This window comes from Micrasema longulum, unplaced genomic scaffold (assembly GCF_059751315.1).
Source record: "Micrasema longulum isolate JH-2025_06_02 unplaced genomic scaffold, ASM5975131v1 h1tg002570l, whole genome shotgun sequence".
Lineage (NCBI taxonomy): Eukaryota > Metazoa > Arthropoda > Insecta > Trichoptera > Brachycentridae > Micrasema > Micrasema longulum.
Window position 1 is genome coordinate 14,414 of NW_028279708.1, and position 20,908 is coordinate 35,321.

The window sequence follows — 20,908 nt, forward strand, 5'->3', positions numbered from 1 at the left end:
AAGACACCTCATTTTAAAACTTAACTTTTAGTTACAATGAAAATAATAACCTAAAAATCAATCGTGGCAATACCACGCGAAGTGTCAAAATGTTTCCAAGTATTTTGCTGGCATTGCAAGATTTTTTTATCTGAAAAGATTATATAAACCTTGTGAAATTGATTTAATTTTAATCATGTTCCTTTCTATTTTATTTTTATAAAATATTTTCACTTCTTAGCGTAAAATATGTAGTTTGTTTCAAGTTATTTGTCACCTTCTCGGCTAGCAAATCCCATAAGTTAGTCTATCATTATCTTAACAAAAGTAGCTTCCCTCATTCTTAATTAGTTAAAAAGGTATAACCACGGTATTCTGTGATTTTAAAACAAAATAAAGTAAAGTTAAAAATGAACTAAAAGTTATTGTTTGCAGCATATACGTTGAAAATTTAAATTACTTATGATTTTCTTTGCCATTTTAACGCACGTGCTATTGAAAATTACTTTGGTTGTACTTAAATTATGTCAGGTTACATAATATTATATACCGTGCCTGTACCACAATAAAATAAAATGTAGCTAAAAGAACAGATATTTTAAACCAGTGACATTTTCAGGTTTCAAGTTTTCTGGAAATTAAAAACACAAATCACATTAATTTATCCTAAAACATATTACGACAACATTTGTTTGGCCCTCTCTGGCGGCCATCTTAAGTAACCAATGTTGACCTGTAAATGGGTGTTGAACCAAAATTTACCGTTTCTGTTTTAATTACTACTGTTTTGAATGCATGAAGAGTGGTCAAATATTGTTTATATCTTGTGTTATCCCGTATTATAAATAATCTGTGTATTTATTTACCTATAAATTAAATAAATATGTTTCTATTGTCTAACTAAATGTCCTCTACTAAGTATTAATTTAAATATATCACGCTAAAATACTTAGAAAATGATTTATAGGTTGATGTTATGAACATTTGTTAAGAATCTGCATTTACAAAGTGCTTGATTATTTATTACACAATTTTATATAAAAATACAAATAAAAAAGAAAAAAAATAAGCACACCTTTATAAGGAAAATCATGAAGCCAAGTATAGTTACGTGTCTTTAAAAATAAATTAACTCGTTTTATTTTTATACAAAATGCTTTAAAAATGATGATGTCACAAAGCAAAGCTCTTTTAAAAACAAAATAACATTCACGCTTTCGACCCAACATGACCGCCATGTTTTCTGTGACACGTCATTTTTACCGCGTATTTTAATGAGGCAACATTGTGAATTTTGTGTAATAGTGATGCGAATATCCAATCGATGTTATTGAATAATAAATTTCTTGTTTTTAAAAAAATGACACTTTTTATTTTCTTCACAGCTATCCGTTTTGTAACATAATTTAAAAACTAGCATAATAAATAATCTTTTGTATATTTTTACTTATCAAAAACATGACTATAAATACGAAAACGTAAATTTTTTTCTTCTGCATTTTGACAGACACAAAACTTATTTTTCAATTGTAAAACTGTGCTATGGGTTTCACATACATAAAAAATAAAAATACAAATGGCTGTGTAGGGAATAAAAATTAATGAAATATTCTTAGAATTTGGTTATTAATATTTATATAACTTTTAAAAAAGAGAAATATCACATAACTCGAATACTGCTAAAAATATGTGCAATGGATTAAGAAAAATTAATTGTATTTTCAAAATCAATGGATATTGTGGAAAAATGTTTTCATTCATCATTTTATTTTAATTGTTAAAAAATACGCCTCTACAAAAGCGCGACAAGATTGGCCTTGACAATCGTGACGTCAAGATTCGTAAAATATAAGGTCTATTAAAACGGTCACAAACGATGACAAAAATGTATCCGCATTGTGACATATTAGAGGGGTGGCCAATGCAATGAAGCGTTTTCTCAGGAATTTAAAATTATAAATTTAAAAATGTTTTTTATGCTATCAATAAGTTCATTTTTTCTAATCTACTCATAGACCTTTATTAAATCATAATTGTAAAAAAGTGATATCTCCCTATAGAATGATTTGTATTTTTTGTATGCGACTACACTTTGCTTCATATATGGTCACGCTGATGACTAAACGTCAAATAAATCCGTACACGTGAAACCAAATATGACGATTTCAATTTAGAACATTATTGCAACCTTGAGCATTGCCCAAAACACTAAATCAAGTTAAATTGACCATACCGAATCAGTTGATTTTCCGTTTTTTAAACAGTTTTGTAATGTCGATGAAACATCAATATTATAAAACTGTTTGTTTTACGTCATTTGACGTTTAGTCATCGGTGTAGCCATATATAAAGCAAAGTGCAGGTCGCACGAAAAAAATTAAAATCCACACACTAACCACTGTCTACCCCAGCGAGAAGATTAAAAATAGCACCCCAGGACGAATAAAAATTAATTCTGGGACGGTTTAAATATTATTTTCAATAGTGTTGTCGATGAAATGCAAATGGGCGTTCGCAGCATTTTATAGCAGCACCCTCCAGCAAGATGTGACTCACTATGACCCTACTGACAGTTCCAACCCCGTATAAATATTAATAAAACCTTTTTTAATTCACCATCCTCTAGGTTTTGTGAACGCGTCAGCTCTTGTTAATAAATCTGTACGTGCGGCCATAATACGGAAAAGGTCACAATCGATAGAAAAGATTTATATTTTTATGAAAATAACTACGATGTAATATGTATGATTGATATATTATTTATGCATTTATTTATAACTAGTTTATTACACATTTTTTATGCATAAGTCCCAACTCTATTGGACTAAAAGTCATGTTTTGAGTTGGGACAAGTTATTAGTTGACACAGACATACGAGTATATATCCACAAATATTATATTGCTTCAGAAATATAACAATACGTTTAAAAATAAATATATGGCACATCAATATAGTTATCAGCAAACTCAAACATTTGGAAAATCATCACTCAAATTCCTTTCACTAAGGAAAATCCAATCCTTTACTTCTCTCTTAAAAATATATTTTGTCTTTGAGAGTTAAATACGCTCCTTCAAAATGTTAAAAACTGTCAGTGCGATAAAGGAGAGATGTCTCTGATCAGTCGTATGGGTTATAGGTATGACACCATGATGAACAATGCCAAACCATTTTGATTTCAAAAGTTATAATAATGATAATTCTTCTTGTGATTTATTTTAATAATAAATACCTATATATTAGATGTTATATTTTATAGATACTACACTAGGGATCCTGGTTGATTAGAAAGGTGATATATATTTTTAAAAATAGGTTATATAAATATGTTGTCTCATTAAAATGTTACTTAATTCTTAATGATAAGCTACGAAAAAATGTTTAATGCGAAAACAAGTAGTCTTATATTTAAAAATATTATTTATCTACGAAAAACTTTTAAAAAAAATATTACAGTGCTTACGAGAGATTACAAAAAACGCAAATAATTATTTAAGCCTACTAGAATGAATAGACTGATTTTTTCATTGCGTTTATAATTTTTAAATTCCGAAGAATTTATTGTTTATTGTTATTTATTGTTTGTTGTTGTTTATCAATTTTTAAAAGTTTTTTCTTGAGAAAACTACACGTAATAACAAAAAAAAACAGTTAACAAAAAATAAATAAACAGGAAACTGTTTTATAAAATTTTTGATCTCCTTTTGCAACCATTCTGTACCGGGCAAAAAAAGATGCAGCCCTGGAGAAGCGTTTTTGACTAGATGGTCTACTCGTAGAATTATTTACTACTACTACCATCATGCCATTTTACCGTAGGGGTAGGCAGAGATAATGGACCACCACGCACGTCTATCCTGGCATACATTTCTAGCTTCTTCCACATCCATTCATCTTGTCATACATGCCCTACGGTTCTGCGTGCTTTTGACATGACCGGGCTTAAAATTTTGGTTTATCTGATCATGCCACGTCTTCTTTGATTGTCTTCGTCTCACGTTACCGTTCATTTTCACCATATGTACTTGTTTTACATTTTTTTTGTCATCCATTTGTTCTACGTGACCAAACCATTTCATAGACCCTTTCTTAATCTTATCAATTACACCTGACTCAGATTTACACTCTCGCCTGATTTCATCATTCATAACCCTATCATACATTAATTTCCCATACATTCGTCTAAGAGATCGACCGCATTCACTCGGCTTTCATCCTTTCTCTGCCAGCTCCACGTTTCACTTCCATAAGTGTTGGGACTAAAACTCCGTTGTGCAATCATTACTTAATACTCTATACATTTATTTAGTATATTTTCACAGTCGCTATAAAATATTAAGCAGGTATTTTTTTGTGCTTTTTTTTCAATGGATCTTCCATGTTAATAATGGTTTCCGGGAGATCATTAAACAACCCTGGAATAACGCAATTCAATATTCGATCTTCGAAATCATTTGTAATTCAATCTAGTGTTGTGAGTGTGGGAAACTTTTTATTTATATTCCGGATCAACAAAGTGATCTACAATCGATTTGTAGTCACAAAGTTGTTCTACCGGCAGGACATCGCGGAATTTAAAATATACACCTTTGCCTATATGTTTCGCCTCACGGATTACGCTGATTTCTACCATTTCCTTTCCCAACCCCACCTGAATATAATTTAAAAAATTATAGTCACAAAAATTTTACCCATATGATACTGGAAGATGAGACCCCAAACAAACACGCACTACGGTTGACAAACACAAATAAAAATAATCGAATGCAATCGAATGAAAACAATCGAATACATTTAGATGAAAACAATTGAATGCATTTGAATGAAAATAATCGAATGCATTCGATTGTTTTCATCTAAATGTATTCGAATGAAAATAATCGAATGCATTCGAATAAAAATAATCTAATGCTTTCGAATGAAAATAATCGAATGTATTTGGATGAAAATATTCTTATGCATTCGAATAAAATAATCGAATGTATTTTAATGAAAATAATCGATTTGAATAAAAAAAACAACTTAAAGCATTCGAATGAAAGTCCGAATGCTGTAATTTATTCGAATGAATGAATTAATAAAAGAACGAATGAATTTATTATTTGAAATATTTGATCTTTATCCAACCGAAACGCTTACCTGTATTATCTATGAAATAACGAAAATGAATGATTTATTCGATTATTCTATTTCTAACTATTCGATAAGTAAATTTATTCGATTATTTTCATCTTGAAGTATAGCTTGATTGATATATTTTTGAATTATGTAATTATTCGATTTCTCTCGTAAGCGCTGTAATTATACAAAAAACTTGTAAAACTATTATTTTCCTGTTAGATAAACATGTATAAACTTGGAAATAAAAAGGATTTGGCGGCAAAAATAGTAGCCAGTCGTTTTGAAAATGCTTTAATTAATTATAAGATTTTTTTAAGATGACATTATATTGTACGCTATTAATTGTACTCGCGTATGGACTTCCTCAAAATGACGATGCCAACGTTTGAAATGCCACCCTCGATGCGATAGTTTGAGAAATCAAAGTATTAAAAACAAATTCGGAGATTTGTCTCAACGTTTATTCAGCGGACGCGGCTCGCTCGTATTAGGGAGAAATTAGTTCTGTTGTTCAACAATAAGAATTTTCCCGATGGAACGATACATTTTTTCATAATAAAAAAGTAGCCTGTATAGATTGCTGGTCCTCCAACTATCGCTACGCAAAAAAACGATGATTCGTTAGTCAATGACGACATAGCATCATCATTCTGTTTTAATATAAATTTATTTTTTCACTCAGAATTTTCAGAGAAATTGATATTTTTTGGAGCTAAAAAATAGATTGTGACACTTGTCAGCTCTTCAGCTATTCCTATGCAAAAAATCACGTCAATCGGTTGCTCCGTTGAGAAGTGAAAGGAGAATGATTTTTTTTTCGTAAAGAATTTTCCCGAAGGAACGATACATTTTTTCGTGATAAAAAGGTAGCCCGATCGATTGCTGGTCCTCCCACTATCATCATGCAAAAAAACGATGATTCGTTAGTCAATGACGACACAGGATCCATCATTCTGTTTTAATATTAATTTATTTTTTCACTAAAAATTTTCAGAGAATTTTTTTTTTTGAGATAAAAAATAGCTTGTGACACTTGTTGGATCTCCGGCTATCCTTGTGCAAAAAAAAACACGACAGTCGGTTGCTCCGTTGAGAAGTGAAAGAAGATTTTTTCAGAATGAAAAATAGCTAAGAAAAAAAAAATCATGCGTTGCCTAGTATTTACCTATAGGTGAAATAATTAAATAAGACGAATCTCATCCGCATAAATAAAGGTTTTGAAGGAATATCGATGTTTAAATATGGGCAGAATGGTGAAAGTTATTCAGTGTGTAAAGTGGCCACTTAAACCAGGTGACAGGTCATAAGCCCTGTTGATGCCAGACTTCAATATTACCTTTTCTAAAATGTTCTTCATCCATTAAATATTATCTGGCGGCTGTGATGGCTTCATTAATAATCAACTCCATGAAGAATTTTTTTGTACAAATGCAAGCAGTAAATATCTACATTAATACCGAGTCCATTTTAATTGTTACAAATACGTTTAATAAATGAATTTGAAGTATAATTGTTTTTACAAGTTAGTATATAAAAAAGGGAATTCAATTTGGTATAGCGTAGAGGACAGCGGAAACTAATATTTTAAATAAGGTATGCCGAATTAATCAATATTTAGAATTTTAAAAAGAAAAATTAAATCACATGACGCCTTTTTTGTAATGATTCTGAATTAAATTTAATCAAAGATTCGCCCTAATGATTTAAAATTGTGTTTTAGCTAGAAAAATAATGTATTTATGACTGTTGGACAGTCAAAGTGACTTTATATTAATGTTATAATTTTATAACAGGATAAATTAGCAATTCTTCACATCTGCATCCAACGAAATCAAAACTTGTATATTCCAAAGGAAAATATCTTAAAGAATGTTGAAAATTCGTTTGTTTTTGTTTGGTTAGGTTGGCATTGAAAACATGGCGGTATTTTGACGACGCTGTACATACGCGTGTATATTATACTATATGTTTGAATATACATGGGCACACACATGCGCAGGTATGTATATACAATGTGTGTTATTGTGTAGGAGTGTGGAACGCGAAAGTTGATGATATTGATATATTATATTATATTACACCTGTGTACATTTAGTGTTAAGATGGAAAATATTGTGCCGTCAGTATTAATAAACCCAAATTTCAATAATATGCTGTTTTATTTGTTTAGTTTTAAACTACTAACGTTTAAAAATATTACGTCTCCGCCATGTTTGGGTCAGTTTGGAGAACTTAATATGTTCATCCAGCACATTGGACACTCTCGCAGCCAGAAAGGAGAGATTTCTCCTAGCAAAAGTCGTCCGTGTTTTTGGTATTAAATAATTTAAATTACAGGAAATCCTCGTACGAGCATTCTGCTGGGATCTCCTCTTGTAGCCGCATGACCAGAAATGTGCCAAAGACTCTTTTGAAAAAAAATGTCTAATGTCCAGTTCCTTCATGAATTGGAACAGTGTCTCAGGTGGGAAGTGGAGAGACAACGCAGCATCACTCTGAGTATTAATTTTTGTACATTTATTAGGGGGTTCATGATAGACGCAGTGCAACCTCCCCAGCCCACTAAACTAGCAAAATAGCAAAATATACAGTTCTGAGAAAGCCAAGATGTTCATAAGTAAGCAGAATACATGACACAGCTTTCTTAATCTGGAAACCAGCGATTGGACTTGAACCATCGTAGATTTCTGTCAATAATTATTCTTAGATATTTTAAAATCTGACATGAACAATCGGATTTTGTTTTCAGATTAAGATGGGATTCAGGTGATGATCTAGCAGGGGCGAACCGTGTATAGAAGCGATTATGCGCAGCTTACCATTATATTTGACTAACCATAATGATGTTTTATTCTAACTTTATTTACAGAAAAACAAATGAATAATTACCATTTTTTAAAAATCATTTCCACTGTTTGTATTTTTGTCCTAATATAAATATAAATTTTAATAAAGCGCGCCCAGCGCCTGAGGTGAGCTAAGAAACTAGCCGATTATTCCAGCTTATTTTTTCATACAAATAAGTATACTATATTTTGAATGTCTTAACCCCAGTGCGGGTTTTTTCTCCTAGATTGAACTTGCAGATTACACAAATTATTTGAAGATTCTTGATTTGGAAAACAGTATTTCAAACATTATTTCTTAAGGACTATTTTTCTTTAAGATGGTACTTTTGATATAAGACCATAATTACTTTCATGCGTCATATTGCAGGACATAATAGCGCTCCACGCGGCCGTTTTTAGCACTAGTAATTACTAGAACAATGCGGCCAGTTGAAATTTCAATTGAATACCGACTGAATATCGATTGAATTCAGAGTGGTATTTTTTTACATTTTTTAGTGAATTACATATTAAAGTAATGGATAATAAATCTATATAATATAATATATCACGAAGTTACATCGTTTGAGTTGATTTCATGGGTGAGAGTTTTTGTATCACACAGAACCACAGAATATCAATTTATAGTATTTATTACTTATATTGTAACAGACGCGGCGGATCACTGCTTCGTCCGTAGCAATCGCGCCCGTCACAAGAACTGTATTTCTATAGGTGCTGGTGTCAAACGCAGAGTGGCCGGGCGTAGGCGGGCCTCGGCCGACGAACGATAAGCTCCGGGGGAGGTATCGTCGCCTAGAGATCCCTTGCGGGGTCGCTAGCGAGTAGCGCTGGCGGCCGCAATCCTGAGTCAGGCAACCGGGTTGTAAGGCCGGTATCTCTCCGTCGGTGGGAACGGCGGGGTGTGTTCCGGGGAAGTATCCAAGGGTCCAAATTATCCGGGGTCCAAAATCCAATCCAGGGGGGTAGCGGTGTTCGAATCCAGGTGGCGATGAGGTCCGGTTTGAAGCGAGGTAGGGAGGTGAAGTGGAGAGTAGAAAGCCTTAGTAGTGTGGTGAGATGACTGACTTTATTTTTCCCCGGCGGGGCTATATATACAACATTTTGCCGTGCGGCGGTGGGCTAGGCCAATAGCGGGCGGTGCTAGGTTGACCAATCACGCGGCGAGAGAGATAGCGAGCACATTTGCCGGCTCTATCGGTCTCTCTCGCGCCACGTATAAGGTCCCCACCCTCCCGCTACCGGCCGCAGTTCCCCGCCGACCGCGCGGCGATCAACACTTATACAGAACAACATAAAAACACATTATGGGCATACAAATATTTTCATGAATTCTAATCTATATGTGGGCTTCAGTATGGCGATCACCACCCCCGAAAGTGACAAATACTAGTCTTTATTGAGGAGGTGGTAGATCGCTTACACATACTGAAGCCTCCTATGCTACATTAAAACCCCAGGAAGGGCCGCCAAGTTGGTGCATGTACTTTTACGTCGGCAACACTCCCCCCTGCCGAGGAGGCATCTCTGCGCCGACGTCGTCCTTGATTTGCAACACGGCGAGCTTGACGGCGGGTCGTGTGTAGGTTCCGGTGGCTGTCTGGACCCGGGCGCTCCTGACTTGTCCATCCTTCCCTGGTGTGACTGCTATGACGCGTCCCCGCGGCCATTCATTCCGCGGGAGGGCGGCGTCCGTTATTATGACCAGGTCATCGACCATGATCGGTGTGGCGGCCTGTTGCCACTTCCGTCGCTGTGCCAACGTCGGGAGATATTCCCTCATCCATCTTTTCCAAAATGCGTCGGCTAGTTTCTGCGCCACCCGCCATTGTTTTCTGAGGGCCTGCACCGTCGAGTCAGTACTCAACGACGGTGTAATTTCAATATGCACGGCCCTCGTAACCATGCACGTAAACAGGGCCCCGTATCGTTTCTCCCGGCGTCTTCCGATAGTTACGTATACGGGCCCGAACATGTCCACCCCACAGTGGGTAAAAGGCCTTACGTGATGATCGAGTCGGCCGGCAGGCAGCTGTCCCATGAGCGGAGGCTGCGGGCGGGCCTTCTGTATTCGACAGTAGCGGCACTCGTATATAATTTTCCTTATATTTGTCCGTAATCGTGTTATAAAGAACTGTTGTCTGAGTTCGCTGAGTGTCCGCTCTGTACTTGCGTGTTGCCGCGACTCGTGATAATGCCTTATCAATAGACGCGTATAGGCGTGCGCTCCGTCCAGTATGACGGGCGCCTTTAGTTGCTCGCTCACCGCGGGGGCTTCCATAATTCGCGTCCCCATTCTGAGGACGCTATCTTTATCGAGGTAGGGAGTGAGGCCCAGCAGGCGGCTGTTCCGCGGGAGGCACTCCCCCCGTCTAATTGCGGCTATCTCGGCGTGGTAACTGTCTGTCTGGCTTATGAGTATCCACGCCCTCTCTGATGCCTTGAGTTCCGGGGCGATGAGTGTCGCGCTTCCTGTATTCTTTTTCCTGCAGCGGTTTATGAAGCGCAACACCCACGCTGTAGTCCTGATCAGTCTCCGCCAGGAGGAAAATCTTCTTTCGTCCGGGAGGGCTGTCATCACGATGGCACTGTTCGCACACTTTATTTCACTGCTTGTATCCGGGGTCGCCGTTATTACCTTGAGCGGCGGCCATTGACTTTTATTTTTCTTTATGAAACTCGGCCCACTGAACCACATGCCGGCCGGGGAGATGTCTGGTATCTCGCCGTCCCGCGTCCCGAGATCAGCGGGGTTCTTCTTTCCTGGTACCCACCGCCACTCTTGAGCGTTCGTTAGCTCATCTATTTCCCCTAGGCGGTGGGCTACAAATGGCGTGAAGATGCGCGAATCACTCTGGACCCAGCACAGCACCGTAGTAGAATCTGTCCAGTAGTAGGTATCGCGTATATTACTTCCGCATTCTTTCTTGATTGTGGCCGCCAGTCGTGCGGCCATGAGCGCGGCTTGTAATTCCAGGCGTGGAATTGATAGCGCTCGTAGCGGGCTAACTCGGCACTTGCTAGCCATGAACGTCGCATTCCTTCCGGCGGCGTTCTCCTCCACGATGTAGGCTACGGCGCAGCTCGCTTGCTCCGAGGCATCGGAAAATACGTGCAGCTCTACTGGCTGGCCATTGGCGCTCGATACGCGCCGCGGTATAGCGCACTCGGTATTGCGTAATATGTCCACCCAAGTGCGCCATTTCTCTGCGTGTTCTTCATTCACTTGTTCGTCCCACTCTATGTGGGAGCGCCACACATCTTGTAGCAGTATTCGCGGGCGTATTGTCAAACACCCTACGAAACCGAGTGGATCGAAAATGCTCATAACTTCACTTAGCATCTGCCGTTTTGTAGGCCTCTCTGTTGGAACCTCCCGTGACACTTTAAATTTAAATTGAAACTCGTCTGTCACCGGGTCCCATTTGATGCCGAGGACCCTCTCTGTCACGGAGGTTCCGCTAATTATTTCGCGTGCGCTTTTCCCTCTCAGACTTGAAGGAATCGCTTCCATTACGGAGGGATCATTACTCGCCCAATTCGCGAGGATGAATCCGCCCCGCCGTAGTAGTTCGCTGACATCGTGGCGCAGTTGTATCGCCTCTGTTGCACTGTCTACGGCATCCATATAGTCGTCCATGTAGAATTTATTTCGCACAGCATCCCTGGCGGCGGCCATCTCTTGCCCGTGATCTTCTGCGACTTGATTTCTCACGTACTGTGCGCTGCTCGGTGAACACGCCGCGCCGAACGTCATCGACGTCATAATCATTTCCCGAATTTCTTCTTCGGGACTATCGCGCCAGAGGAACAGCTGCGCCCTCTGGTCTTCTTTTCTTATTTTAATTTGGAGAAACATCTCCCTTATATCTGCTGCCAGCGCGATCTTTCCCTCGCGAAATCGCATTATATTTCCCATAAGCGATGAGAGAAGGTCCGGGCCGTTGGCCAACATGTCGTTCAATGACTTCCCGTTGCAGCGGCTGGCGGCGTCAAATACTATCCGTATTTTATCCGGTTTATTCACGTTCGTCACTGCGAAATGCGGCAAAAACCAAAGCCCACTCGCAGTGTCTTGTCTTTCAGCCAGCGTCAGTTCCCGGGCATACCCCTTGTCTAGATATTCTTTAATCTTTAACTTGTAAGCCGCGGCGAATTCACTGTTTTTACTGAACTTTTTCTCTATGCTTAAAAATCGATTCAGCGCTGTACGGCGATTATCCGGTAAACATATTCGATTGTCTTTCCACAGTAGCCCTGTCTCGTACTGTCCTTGCGGTAGGAAACGTGTCGTGGCTCTCATGGTTTCTGTGGCTCGCGCCTCCTGACGCGATATCTTGGCTGTCGAACTTATACCTAACGCGTCGACGGCGTAATTTTGTTTAACTAGATTTTCTAGTCTCTGTTCTGTACTAAGCGCCATTAGTATGCTGGCGTTAGTCTGGCGTGTCCGCCCACCGTGTATCACCTTTCCTAAGGCTGTCACTGAGGCGATGTATTCCCCGCATCTCCGTGCCTCTCTCGTCACTATGAGAGAGGCGTTATCTTGGCCGATGAGTAACTGCGGGCACACTTGTCGCATCCTGCCTTCCCCTTCAATCACGGGCTGTAGCGGCAGACTCAGCTTCTGTATTGTGTTTGCGCGGAGAGTGAATAAATCTTCCGTAACTCCGCGCACTTTAATTGTGACTTTTCTTGATGCACTATCTGTTACGCACATTCCGCCGGCACCGTGGATTTTTAATCCTCGAGTCTCTCCCGGCGCGCCGATGTCGTTTGCTATTTTTGCGTCAATCAATGTCACGGTTGATCCCTCATCTAGTAACGCGTACGCGTTCACTCGTCCTCGCGGACCACTTAACATGACGGGAATCACTTTTAGGAGGACCGGTTCCTCCCGAGCGTAGGTGCTCGTCACTATATTATTCGTCCGCGAACTGTGGCCGTAATCGTAGTTTCTTTCATTTGAACTCGCGGCGCGGGTTTCGTTCGCGGTCGGTCTGTTTCCCCCGGCGCCCGCCGCTGCAGGCGTGTTGCGGCGGGCATTATTATCTGGCGCTCGTATATCGGCGCTAGACCGAGCTTCACTGATATCGGCACTATTTCTGTCGTGTAATGTCTTGTGATGTGTTCGGCGACATCCATCGAGGCCGCACTTTTTTACATTTCTACACTTTATCGCCCGATGAGTGTTCGATAAACACGAAAAACACAAATTCTTTCGCTTCACTATGTCCCATCTTTCCGGAATACTACACTCTATGTATTCCTGGCACGTTTGTAGTAAATGTCCTCGTCCGCACAAAACACATGACGCTACACTTTTCCCGTTTCCCTCTGTTGAAATCACTGTATGCACTTGTTCTCGCTTCTGTGGCTTCTCGCGTTGTTTTCCGCTGTACACTTGCGGCTCTATTCCGCCGCCTATCATCGAAGATTCCGTTAAATCTTCCAAGAAGAGCGCGAAATCCTTCGCGGAGGGCCTCACCCGGTTTCCTCTTCTGCTGTACCACCAGAGAGACTTCATGCACAGCGGTAACTTGCTCACTAGTTCACTTAGTAGTTGTGGCGTAGACATGTAATCGCCACCGAAGCCTTCTAAGGTCGCTATCGCGTTCCGAACTGCGCTAGACAGATCTACTAATGCTTGCGTAGATCCGTCGTTCTGTATGCAGCGGAGCCTTCTCACTTTTTCCAACAAGGAAGACGCTACAATGTCCGGCTGGCCGTAGTGTAGCTCCAACGTCTTCATTATCACCCTCACTTGGCTTGGATCCACTAGTAATGACGACACAGATTCTCTTGCCCGTCCTTTTAACGCACGCTGTAGACGCAGGAGGTTTTCTGGATCCGAAAGGCAGCACATCTCCGTCGACTGAGTGTACTGCGATTTGAAAGTAGCCCATTCCTGCGGCTCTCCGGCGAAGGCGGGTAGGTCCTTGGCAGTAGATTGGCGCGCTATCATGGCGCCGACTCTGCTAACGTCCTCTGGGGCTGAAGTCGGGCTTCTTCCTTGCGAAGCCTCTAGTAGAATCGCCATTTTTGACAGCACCGTCATGATGCCGTCCATATCCGTAGTACGCGGCGCGGGCTCGGGATTCGTCTCCAAGGGCACGCGTCGGTCTTGATCGTGTAGTGAAGCACGGAGCGTTCGAACCTGCGTCCTCAGCCGCTGGACTGTATCTTCGGATGTGTCCGACTCGGCTGAGTCCTGATCTGTAGCAGGGTCTTCTCTCGGTTCCGTGCCTCCTCGACCCGAGCGGAGTGAAGGGGTTCTCGAAGTCATCTCTAGGCGCTCTGCGATGAATATCCGGTTCTTCTCGAAGGACCAACTTGTAACAGACGCGGCGGATCACTGCTTCGTCCGTAGCAATCGCGCCCGTCACAAGAACTGTATTTCTATAGGTGCTGGTGTCAAACGCAGAGTGGCCGGGCGTAGGCGGGCCTCGGCCGACGAACGATAAGCTCCGGGGGAGGTATCGTCGCCTAGAGATCCCTTGCGGGGTCGCTAGCGAGTAGCGCTGGCGGCCGCAATCCTGAGTCAGGCAACCGGGTTGTAAGGCCGGTATCTCTCCGTCGGTGGGAACGGCGGGGTGTGTTCCGGGGAAGTATCCAAGGGTCCAAATTATCCGGGGTCCAAAATCCAATCCAAAGAGTATCCGAGTTCCAAGTCCAGGGGGGTAGCGGTGTTCGAATCCAGGTGGCGATGAGGTCCGGTTTGAAGCGAGGTAGGGAGGTGAAGTGGAGAGTAGAAAGCCTTAGTAGTGTGGTGAGATGACTGACTTTATTTTTCCCCGGCGGGGCTATATATACAACATTTTGCCGTGCGGCGGTGGGCTAGGCCAATAGCGGGCGGTGCTAGGTTGACCAATCACGCGGCGAGAGAGATAGCGAGCACATTTGCCGGCTCTATCGGTCTCTCTCGCGCCACGTATAAGGTCCCCACCCTCCCGCTACCGGCCGCAGTTCCCCGCCGACCGCGCGGCGATCAACACTTATACAGAACAACATAAAAACACATTATGGGCATACAAATATTTTCATGAATTCTAATCTATATGTGGGCTTCAGTATGGCGATCACCACCCCCGAAAGTGACAAATACTAGTCTTTATTGAGGAGGTGGTAGATCGCTTACACATACTGAAGCCTCCTATGCTACATTAAAACCCCAGGAAGGGCCGCCAAGTTGGTGCATGTACTTTTACGTCGGCAACATATATTATATATATATGTAGCTTACCTGTAAATAAAATCACCATTCGCTACTGTGATCTAGGTGATTACCAATACTAAACGTAATATATTTGGTTTTATCCACATTTAGGGTAAGCAAATTATTTTCTAGCCAGGAAATTAGGAAAAATTAATCAAACTGCGGAACTGCCTAGATGAATCGGGTTAAGTCTATGGAAAGACAAATGTTCGGGGTCTCCTTAAGAGACCGAATAAGGAATGAGGAGGTAAGATGCCGTACAATGGTGACGGATATCGCGAAAGAGTGGGAAGACAAAAATGGCAGTGGGTGGGTCATGTGGTGAGACAAGAAGTCGATAGGTGGACCCCCAGAATACTAAACTGGAGACCCTACGAAAGTAAAAGGAAATTATGGAGACCACAGAGGAGACGGACTGACGAACTCGAACTCGTGGGCCATGGATGGAAACAGAGTGCCCAGGACAGAAAAACATGGAAAAATTTGGATGAGGCCTATATCCAGCAGTGGAGAGAAACGGGCTGATAAAAAGATGATGAACCTATAAAAAATATTTATTCTCGCTACTCAAAAAATGAACGTGACGCCAAAACATAAATAAATATGTATAAGAGAGAACACAAAGATAAAACTCAGAACTAAAAAGACAGAGACGCTGTTCTGTGACCGGTGTTCATGAGAAAAGATTCAGTTGGTTATTAACAGTGATAAGCATGCACGCACGTACGTAAGATGGCTGGCGTATTTATGATTTTAAATTTATTTGGCCATAACAGGGCTAAATTATTTATTTATTTTTACAAATGATCGAAAAGGAATTATATGACAGTATGTTTCCAATTTTTGTTTTCAACTATCTGGAGTTCAGAATATAACATATTTTGCTTGTGGTAACGATGTTACATCACCGCGCGCAAAGGAATTATAAGTAATACAAGACTGTTACAAGTCTGTGGTAAGCCACAGACTTGTAACAGTTAAGAGAACCAAATTTCTGAATTTCTTCCGATCAGAATCTATAATATAAGATTTTTCTAGTGCTGTGGCTGCTTTAATGCTGGTGGTTAGGTTGGGTTAAGTAAGGTAAGGTTAGGTTAGGTTAGGTCAGTTTGGGTCCGTTAAGGCCAGTAAACTCTGAATCCTTGTGACACTGGATGAAAAAAATGCCTTTAACTCGACCGGTTGGGCAGAAATCCGTCGAGCGCTAGCAGAAATGAGAATCCCGCAGTATCTACTGAGATAACTATTTTTAAAATAGAAAACCTACTTATGAAACAACTGATAAGATCTCCAAGTTCAACGTGACATCTGGTGTTCCACAAGGCTCTGTACTGGGACCAGCTTTTTGGAACATTATGTACGATGATAAAAAACAAAAATAGTTGGATTTGCTGACAATGTGGCCATACTGGCTGAGCTAAAACTAGATCAGCTCTAGAAACTATCACAAACGAGGCATTGCGCAGAGCGAAACGCTGGCTGGACGCAACTGGACTTCAACTAGCAGCTCATTAAACAGAACGGGTATTTTTTACTCGTAAATGAGAATCAGAACGACCCAAGATCTTAATTGAGGAACATCAGGTAGAACTAAAGAGATCACTGCGCCACCTAGGAGTACAGTAGGGCACGACTCTCTAGTAGGGCTTCTCTATAGGTTCACGCATTATTACTCTGAGAAAATTACAAATTTAAAAATATTTTTATGCTACTAAGTAACCAATTATGTTTTTTACTGGACCTTTATTACTTTTGGTGAGTAAAAGAGTTCCCTGCGGATGTGGGGTGCAAATAGTGGGGGCGAAGCACTAGGGCTTTTATTTTATTTATTATTGAGCGGAGTGGACTGTAATTAAATTTAATGAAAATAACTTAGTAATCTCGCTATGCGATAGCAGTGTCAATTAGTCAAAACCTCGGCAAATGAGATGAATTAGGAAGGGATGCCACTAACCTTTGATGGACTTGCCGGATCCGACTTGACACTTGCGAGCGGCACTAACATAATGGCAGTCCCCGATCTGGAGCTTCACGAAATAAATGCGTGATGTACGACACGAGGTCGTAATGTTGCGGGTGATCAAAGGATACTGAGGTGGGAGGTGAACGGTGGTTGTGGGTAAACGGATATAGAAGTTGTGACAATACTTGAACCATGCATACCCACATAATTCGCAACAAGGTTTAAAAAAAAAAAGATATTTTCCTATTGGTCTACCGATTGAGTTCGATGAAGTCAATTCGGTCGACCCCACGACTTTGGGGTCGTCGCCCTGAAGTAGTGGGGGGCCCTCTCACTTAGCCTAATGGCCCGATACTTTACAAATCAGGGCTTGGAGGAGGAGATTTAGCAAAACGTAAACTCTCGCCATCCACACAGTAGCCAAGCTCATTATAGACCTGTGCCTGGAGGGCGAGAACTATTCGTCTCAGTGACGTCAGGAGCTTGCATAAAACTAACCCATACCTCTAAGAATAAGAATGAATATACTCAGTGAAAATCAAATGCCGCCTATTTAACGCCTGCATAGCACCTATTCTCCTCCATGGATGCGAATCGTCAGCGCGTTTGCCTACCATGCAAGAGGTCGTGGGTTCGATTCCCGACATGATTGATATGAAATATTTATTTAAAATTGTGTCCTTGGACTGGTACCTTAAGCGAGAGACTGGTCATCTTACCTTCATGTAACAAAAATGATTAAGATACACTGCAATTGGTCCACCAATGCAGTGCCGTATGCACCATTAAGTGCGTAAAGGGAATGAAATTACAAGAGAGATGAAGAACATTTAAGATAAGGTAATATAGAAGTCTAGGCATCTACAGGGCTTATGACCTGTCAATGGCTGGTTTGAGTGGCCACTTTACACACAGTGTAACATTCACCATTCTGCCCATATTTGAACATCTATATTCCTTCAATTCTTTCATCCGATGATGTTTGTGATGTTAAAGAGCTGAAACCTTTATTTATGCGGGTGAGATTCATCTAGTTGAATTATTTCACCTACATACTAGGCAACGCCTGAAAATGTTATTTTTTCAATTTCTATACTTCTTCATGGACCAGGTGGATTTATCAACAATATTTTGAGTTAGTCCAAATTTTTGTAGACAGGGACTGGATTCAACTCCCTGGGGAGCTGTTTTTATTAACAAATTACAACAGAGATGAAGAACATTTAAGATAAGGTAATATAGAAGTCTAGACACTCCAATAAGGATCTGATTCTACCGATAGTAGTCAATACTTTTTTGGCTCAAAGGCAACAATATTATATAAGCCCAAGGATATTTGACCTTATCCCAGATTCGTGGAAATGTGGTGGGGTTGCCAGGATGAGGAAGGTGTTGACTGCATTTTTAATCCAGATTGGTCGGAGGGAGTCAGAGCAATTGTTGTCCGATGTAGAAGGACGTAAGCTGGTTTCTTGTTTTACTAGTAATGACTTAGGATATAGAGATTTTGGTATTATTTATGTTTTCTCTGGATATTTATTGTTTACTTTTAAGACTGAAAAAGCACACATAATGATAAAAATGTAATTAATTTTTAATATTATTATAAAATACATAATTTACTGCCTTAGAACGGGGAAGCTATCCCTAGTTAGGCAGTTTAGATGAACCAACAGCAAAAAATATATAAATATATGTTTACTTTTACTTTTTAATTAATTTTGTTGTTTAAATAATTACTTGTAAATTGCTGTAATAAATATGTAAAAAAATAAAATAAAAAAAAATAAAAAAAATTATATCGACATTAATTATTAGCTGTTCGCGAATGTTCCAATGTGATAGCGAATACGGTAAACAACTATAGTAGGAATTTTTTATCACGTAGCTTATTAGCACGTCGATAGTTATTTGTGATTGAGCTACTGGCTGTTTTTAGCAGAACAAAGATTTTTTTTTTTTTGCACCACAACAGGCCAGGAGGCCCAATTACAGTGGTGAATTACAATACAGAACAACCAGGCTTGAGAAAAATCACATTTTTTAATTTTTGTGTTCTCACCGGGAATCGAACCCGGAACCTTCCGTGCGTGAGTCAAGCGTCTTGACCACTACACCACGGAGGCCGCTTATAATTGACTTACTGCACGCGATAACACCAATATCGCTTTTTTTTACTGTGGCTGCTTTCTGCATAACTACGTTTACTTTAAAATCTATTTATAACTTGAGTACTGTTAATGGATACAATTGATGGATACAATGATAGATACAATGCAGAGAAAAGAGTAAAGAAAAATGAACTGCGAGCCGTTTTGCAGAATAAAATAATATTGATATTTACAATATTTTGAATATATCCAAACGTTTGATGATGAATTAACTTAAGAACATTGTTTTTCTGTCAATCTCTCGCAAATGCCTCCCGGATACTGTGCAAAAAAGTCAACGGCACGTTGGATTAATTTTGCCCAAGTAAAATCCAAGTAAAATCTGAAATTACCCAAAACCCCCGACTTTCATACTATAGTCCTTAAAATATAGCTGGATTAAAATGACAGCTGTCAAACTAATGTGATTAGTGATGAGAAATTAATTATCACTGAGCAAATCGATATTATCAGTTATTTCATGCAATCATGAAACTCTGTTTTCCAAAAATTGATTTAAAAACGTATAAACAAGTCTATTTTAGAGTGTTTAACACAATTATTCACCAAAAAATAAGACATTTATACTTTTTTCATGAACAGCATCAAATAAATTATTTTTTTATTCGATCAATTTGTCGCATCTCTCATGTTTTTGCAAGATGATGTAACCCTGTAAGAACAAAGTTAATAATTAGGTTTATTTTAGTTTTAAAGCTGATTTTATATATTTATGTTGAACAACGTTTGATCAAACATTGTTGAAAAGCTGTGATCTTTTATGGGTTTTTGGATGGTCTAAACTCTCATTAGAATCAAATAATCAAAAAAACAAAACCACAAAAACACGGCAATGGTATATATTTATTATGTGTAAAAAAATTACTGCTCCAGTGTCATAAACCAGGGAGCAAATAAAGACAGCGTTTCTTCTAAAATCCAATCAAATTGGGACTTGCGTCGCAATAATTTTAATATAGATATAATTATGTTGGGAATAAACGCAATAAATGTATCTTCAAATATACCGTCATAGTGAAGGTATGCCTTTTGTATCTTCCGATTATAATAGCCCCCATGAATATGTTTAAAAATCTAATTCTAATATCGCTTCTCATCTGTTCATAAAATTATCATCGCCGTTAGCAATATCTGTCTAATCTAATTAAGAGTTAAAACGTGGTTAATATAATGACGTAGCTGGTTCCGTTATTTTTTCAGATATGAGATATTAATATCCCGCGTAATTAAAATGAAAAATTAGACAATACTCATTTTTTTACTGTTGGTATCAAAGGTGTTTTTAATCATATTTAACTCTTTAAAGACTATTCAAAATACCCCTGGAAACGGTGTAACGTCATATTCCACTAAGCGAAAGATAAAATGTTTTGAAATTCAGGTATTTAAAAGTAAAATTTTTAAATTACATAAATAATTTAAAAATCGCTTATTAATCACTTGTACAATCTTTCTTACTGGCGATGCGTCAGCTGGTTTACGACTGTTCGGACCAATGCTTAATCTAATCTATACCTACCTACCGTCCTTCCCATTTCCATTAACTATAATTATACGTGTGAGTGCCGGAAAAAAACATTATACTATCAGTACACAATCTAACATCAT